This window comes from Alligator sinensis, unplaced genomic scaffold (assembly GCF_000455745.1).
Source record: "Alligator sinensis unplaced genomic scaffold, ASM45574v1 scaffold176_1, whole genome shotgun sequence".
Classification (NCBI taxonomy): domain Eukaryota; kingdom Metazoa; phylum Chordata; order Crocodylia; family Alligatoridae; genus Alligator; species Alligator sinensis.
The window spans coordinates 133,937-140,723 of NW_005842471.1; the positions used below are offsets into that span (position 1 = coordinate 133,937).

The window sequence follows — 6,787 nt, forward strand, 5'->3', positions numbered from 1 at the left end:
TTAATTTCACAGACACAACACATGAATGATCAGAGCAGGATCAATTTTAAAAAACAAAATACTATTTTTGCATGTTTTTTACTGCCTTAGTGATAGTCCACATCAAGCCTAACATTAAATTCTTTTGGTTCCAATAATACTAGTATGCATTTCCAATTTTGCTATCACTAGACCAGATCGCAGAGTGAAACTGCTTCCATGTCTCCCTCCTGTTGAGTACAGTAGAATTCAACATGATTTTTAAAGACTAGGAAATACAGGCCTTTAAAAAAGTAAACTATTTAATACAAATAGATATTTCATATTTTTTTCTTTACCTTTTTACAAAAGGGGGGAAAAAAACAAATACACATGAATTTGGATTTATGACAAATTGGATTTATGACACATTATAACCTGCCTGACATCTGACTTCTGAGGTATCTCTCCACTATTCACCCCCCCCCCCCCCCCCTGTCTCCCCCCCCTCTTCTCACCTCAATCTACATTTTCACTGACTACTTGTCTTGCATGCATACCAGACCAGCCTCTGGCTTCTTTACTTTTCATTCCATCCAGGAAGAGCACGCACCAACTGCTGAAACTTCCTTAGCCTGATGAAGGGTTTTTGAACCCAAAAGCTTGCTTAATAATTGTTTTCCAACTATTTAAGTTGGTCTCCTAAAAGATATCAGATTCACCCAAAGAACCTTGTCTCCAGGGCTGGAAGCTGGTCACAAATCAACACTGACCATGGTGTGAACCTCCCAGCTGTGAAAACGTGGACACCTGGGTTCTATCTCCCTGCTGTGAAAGCTGGGACGGTTAGGAACCAAAGTGTTCAGGCCCAGAGGAATGAGCCTTTTCTGGTTCTCTAAGAGGATAGGGTGGGAGGGAGGGAGTAGGGGGCAGGTTGCTAGGGAGAATTCCCATTTCCCGCTGTGCCTTACCTTCAACAGTGCTCAGAAGTAGGTTCCCTGCCAAACAGTACCCAGGGACATATCAGTGAAAAACCACAGTTGTGACTGTTGGTTACACCTTGGCTATGGGACTCAGAAAAAAAAAAGTCAGTGTCTTTTGGAGTCTGTTTGGGTGCTGTTTTGCATAAAGTGATACCTCATAAACATGCTGGCCCCTCTCAGGAAACCAATGCAACCTTGAGGGATGGGATGGCCAGTTGACAATTAACCAGACTTATGGTCACTTAATGTAACACAAACTGCTAAGCCTCCAGCAACAGTAGGAGGTACCAGCCCTGGCAACTCTACTTCATTCCAGGCCAGTGGCGCAAGGATTTGGGAGCCGGTGTTTGAGGCACGAGGTCAATGGGGAACATCAATAAATCATTATCATCACTCTTCCACAGGGACAAAGTGAATATCAGAGTAGGCAACCATATCCTTCCCCATGAGCATACCCCCAACTTATCAAGGAGTCACATTAGACCATTTCGTCCCCTATAAACATTACATTCAGAAGGTCACCAATAAAGTCTCTTCACAGGTCACTGCTTTAGAGTGCTGAGAACCACTGCACTTGCAATGGTATAGCCCCACCAGATTACTGTGCTCCTGTATGGTCCAGAAGTTGTGACACTAAAGAGTTTGACCCTGTACTTAACAGTGCGCTAAGACTCATAACAGGCTGAACAACTTGCACACACAGAGATGTATTCCCTGCACTCTAGGGCATTAGACCAAGTGACATAAGAAGACAGACCCTAACCGCTCCCCTGCTGCCAGGTTTCTGGGCCTGTGGAGAGCCCAGCAGGCCAGGTACTGTGGCCTTGTGTGTTGCACTACATTTAGGTAAGGGTGCATTTCTGGAATCAAAAGTGAAAGTCTGTTCACTTGCTTATCAGTTCAATCTGTGCAGCTAAGACTAGCCTGCAAAGATTTAATCAATTCACCCTTTGATTTTTTCAACCAGATTTTTGACCTTCTGTACTTAGCCAACAGGTCTAAACTGGTCTAAACCAGACCAAACCAGTCTGTGCCGTTCAAAACAGTTCAAAGTGATCTACACTGGTCCAAACCAGGCTCCACCAGTCTAAACTGGCCTATGCTAGTCCATACTGGTTTGTATTGGTCTAAAGCTGCCTAAACAAACCAAGTCAGACCAAGCCAAACTGGTCTACACCAAACTGGCAGTTTAGATCAAATCAGTCCTAACTGGCCTGTACCACTCCAGACTAGTTGAGACATCAATCCAAATCAGTCCAAATTAAGTCTATCTAAAGGGGCACATGTAGACAACATGAAATTTCCCATTTACAGCAATTTGACTGCATTTGTGTTTGCATGACCCAGGATTTCCTGCCACTTTAAAGTCTATTTAGCACCATATGCTAACACCACTCTGAGATGTTTTAGCCTGCATTGCTTTTGTGCTATGCTGCTCAATTTTGCTGCCAGTTTTGTTTGTGCAAACAGGCAGAGACTCCAAAGACTTGTAATTAATCCCCTTTTCCATGAGGGGCCACTGTGTTCCGGTCTTTAGCCAGTAGGCACTGTCTGTTCTTTTTTTTACCCTCTTCACTCCTAGCCCCTCCCTCCTCCACAGTCAGGTCATGTTGGGACATGTGTGCTTCCTTGCTTGTTTGCCTATCCCCTACTTTTAACAATTTTATTACTTTCTATCAAAGGTAAAATGATGGGGCAGAGAAATTTCATTTTCTACCCCCTCTTAATTGTTCCCGCACCTATTATCTATGTCTTACCACCACCACCACCTGTGTACCCTCCTGTCCTCCAGCCTCGCCTCTCTCGGTACCCTCCACCTGCTGTGACCCCTTCACACTCCATCGACTGCCAGTGCAGTAACCATGGCTCCCAATTGCTATGATGGCTATGACAGTACCGGGGGAATGGTAATTTTTCTGCAACTATATATTTTGAAACATTGTTGGAGGGAATGAATGACTTCCTTCAATATTGCAACCTGAACTTGCATGACAGTCCCTTCCACAGCTGTGAGACCAAGACACTGCCTGCCAGGCTAGGCAGCTGGGGTATGCAGTGTCCCAGATTATATTTAGGTAATATATCCCACGACCCTGTGTGGAGGAGCGGGGGTGTGGTTGGCAAAGTCCATTTTTTCAACTGTGCACCAAGCACCCCCTCTTCCTTTTCTTCTCTTTTCCTTTCTCCTCCGGAAAACTTTCATAGGTGGAACTCACAGGCCACTGAGGAGGTTGAGGTCACTGCAACTACACACTGTTTTTTTGGTTTGTTTTTTTTAAAAGTACATGACGGACAACCCTCAGGGCACAGACAAGTGTTATCAGGTGTCACTTACCAATGGTGTAGTGTAGCACATTGCTACTTTGTAACACATTCCCCACTTTATCAGCCTGCAGTCTTTGCAAACCCTGGATTTTCATTGCTGTGGCCCCCAGGGACAAGTCTCATTCCTGGGATGAGTCCTTTCCTGCCCCTGCTGTGCCTTCTCTGTTCCCTCACCCACCTCAAACCTCCCTCGTCAATACAGTGAATGCACACCATAACCTCTGCTCCCCCAATTTATAGTGCTTGAGGGGGGCACCCCCCACCCCAGCAGCCTCATTTTGGTGTGGAAAACCAGATAGTCTGGTGCTGGGCTGGAAAAGGGTGTGAAAAGAAGGCAGAAAAGTTTTCAAAGTCCCTGGGTTTGTGTACAGGAAAAGCTGCAAACCTCAGGGCGTCACTGCCCCCACCCTAGGCCTCGCTCTGGAGTTTCACAGAAGCCAGGCTGATGTGGGGGTGACAGAGAAGGCATCCTTTGTCTGTGCAGGCCAGGCAGCAGCCCCTGTTTACCTACCCCTGCAGCCCCACCAGTGAGCCTTTTCAAGTGGCTGGTTCATGGTCGCTTGCATAAAAGCAAGCCAGGTGGGAGGTGACAGAGGAGGCAGCCTTTGTCTATTCAGGCCAGGAAGCAGGCCCCCTGTTTACCTATCCCTGCAGCCCCCCGCCCCGCAGTGTTCCTGTGCAAGTGGCTGGTTGGTGGTGGCTTGCAAAAAAGGAAGACAGGCTGGTGGAGGGTGACAGAGGAGGCAGAGATTGTTGTGTGCAAGCAAAGCTGCAAATTCCAGGCCACCCCCACCACCAAAAGGCCTTGCTCAGGTGTTACACACACACACACACACACCAGGAAGCTTTGTGTAGAGTGAGCCAAGAAAGGAAGGGGGGATATGGAGGCAGACACAGAAAGCTAGGAAACTATGAGCTTTTATTGTTTGCAACAGAGTATTGCAGCTGTTACTTGGGCTTCTTCGCCTTCACCCCACCATGACCCTGAACCGCCCCATCTCCCTGAAACACGGTGGCACCCTCCTGGCCCTGCTGGCAGTCATATGGCTCTGCTGTGACCCCACAGAGTTAGAGGTAACAGGCTTGTCTTGCACAGAGGCAAGAGGAGCAGACTGACTTTTCCCTTTCAGGAGTCATAGGTATTTCTCTAAGGCCTCCTTGAAAATGTCATTTGAACTATGGAACTCAGCACTGGACTTGTCGACTGCATCCTTCAAATTCCTCATGGTGTCCTTGCACTTCCTCAAGGATGACATGGTCCTTACGCAGGGAGTCATGAAGTTCGTCCTGCCAGGCAGCTTTGCATTCTGCTGTGGCTACTGAGGAGTCTGCCAAAGCCTTGAATGAGGTTTCATGGGTCTGTCTTTGCTTGCTGAGAAAATCTCTGCAGTGCTCTGCTGAAGTGCAAGAGGGGTGCTGTTCCTGGCAGGTTGCGGCAGCTGATAAACAAGAAAAAAGCAATGGTTGCCATCCCCCCAAGAGGAGGAAAGTACACCCCTGCCACCATGCAGTGTACAAAATCCCGGCAGGCATGGAAATTGACCCTGTAAAACTGTAGCACCACTTGTACTGCCCAAAACTTATGAGTGCTCGCTGCTCTGGGAGAAACACATCCATGGCTGCCACTGCCTGTGCTAGCTGCAACAAATTAATTAAAGCAAATAATTAGCTATCAAACCCGGCTGGCCTGCACCACCAACAAAAGAACATGGCAACCCACCTACAACACATGAATTTCCCCTCACCCCTCCTCCCTGGTACCCTAAACCCAACCAGCACAAAGCTGGGAATTGCCTGGCAGTGGCAAAAGGCACATTAAAAGAGACTTACCAGATGTTTCTTCCTGACCCCCCACCTCCTCTGATTCATTATCTATGCTACTCCATGGAATGGGGAGGCTAAGTGGGAATAACTCTAAGGTGACCGATGCTTCTTCCTGCAACTGGTCATCAGGAGGGAACACAGAGCAGCCTCTGAACAGCTGAGACATGGTTTCAACCTGAGGAGGGGCTGCTGCTGCCATCTCCGCCTCCACTTCCAGCCCAACCCCAGTGCTGAAAGTCTGCAAACCCAGGACATCACCCACATCTCTGCAGAGAATGACGGACAGCTTGTCACAGAAGGGAGCAAGTGTGTGACATGCCCCAGAATAAGAGTTGGCATCTTTTGCTCTGTAAAATGCCAATCTGATGGACTTAATCTTGAACCAGACGTGGGTCTAGACATGATCGTGCCCTTGCGCTTGCATGCCTTTTGCGATCTCAACATAAACAGGTTTATTCTTCCTACTCTCCAGCTTGTCTATGATCCTTTGTTCTGACCAAATGTTGATTAAGTCCTCCAGTTCTTCCCAGCTCCAGTTGGATCCATGGGTGTTGGAGGTATGCTGTTTTACTGTAGAATGCTTCAAGAAGTCCTCAACAGGAATAGGACACTTAAGGCAAAGAATGTAGTTGTCATGGGTGATCTAAATTACCTGGACATCTGCTGGGAGGAGCAGTCAGCCAGGTCGGAACATTCTAGGAGATTCCTGGCCGAGATACAGGACCTCCACTTAACCCAGGAGGTGCACAATCCCACCAGAGGAAATGCCCTGTTGGACCTGGTCCTGGCCACAGGCAATGATCTAGTAAGGGGGCTCCAGGTCCTGGACCACTTGGGTGATAGTGATCATCGCTTGCTGGAATTCATCATCCAGCACAGGGTGTCAAGGGCCTACAGCAAGGCGGTAGCCCTAGACTTCAGGAGGGCCAACTTCAATGAGTTGAGGAGATTGGTGGGAGAGGCGTTGGGGTTCTCGAGGGCAGGGGAACTCAGTGCCCAAGATGAGTGGTCTTTCCTTAAAGAGACGATCCTCAGGGCCCAAGAGGTGACAATCCCAACAAGAAGCAAGGGGGGCAAGAGTACCCGAAAGCCTCCCTGGCTCACCAAGGAAGTCCGGGAATGCCTGGTTGCCAAAAGGCAGCGTACACCCAGTGGAAGCGGGGGGGACTATCTCCAAAGAAGAATATACCTCCACTGCTCGGGCCTGTAGGGGGGCTGTTAGGAAAGCTAAGGCAGACATAGAGGTAGGACGAGTGTCCAAGATCAAGGATAATAAAAAGTCCTTTTTCAAATATATAGGAAGGATGAAGAAGGCGCCGAGAAATGTGGGGCCCCTGCAAGACACACTGGGCAATCTAGTGGTCGCACCAGAAGTGTTACGTCTCAGCTCTGTGTTCTTGGGCAACCCTGGCACAGGATGCAGTCTGTCTGACTCACAAAGGACTCACCCCCCCCTCCCTCCCCTCCTCTACCTAAATTAAACTGATTAACATGCAGTGAGAGACGCACCTAAGTCCCTCACCAGATAAGGGTGATAAGAGTGAAACAACTGCCCTAGGTCTCATTTACATCCGAGATGGAACCAGATGACCATTCATTTACATGAGAGATGGAGAACAGAAAGCCTGAAGCAGAGACTGCAGTGAATTCTGGGACCAGAGAAGCAGGGGAGCACTGCATGATGGGGAATCTGTGCT

General features: G+C 48.2%; 1 protein-coding gene across 1 annotated transcript in view; it reads right to left on the reverse strand.

Annotated features, from left to right (window-relative positions):
* Window positions 1-6,787, reverse strand: part of LOC102383380 (phytanoyl-CoA hydroxylase-interacting protein-like) — a 96,417-nt gene that overhangs the window by 81,406 nt on the left and 8,224 nt on the right. The window lies entirely within an intron of this gene.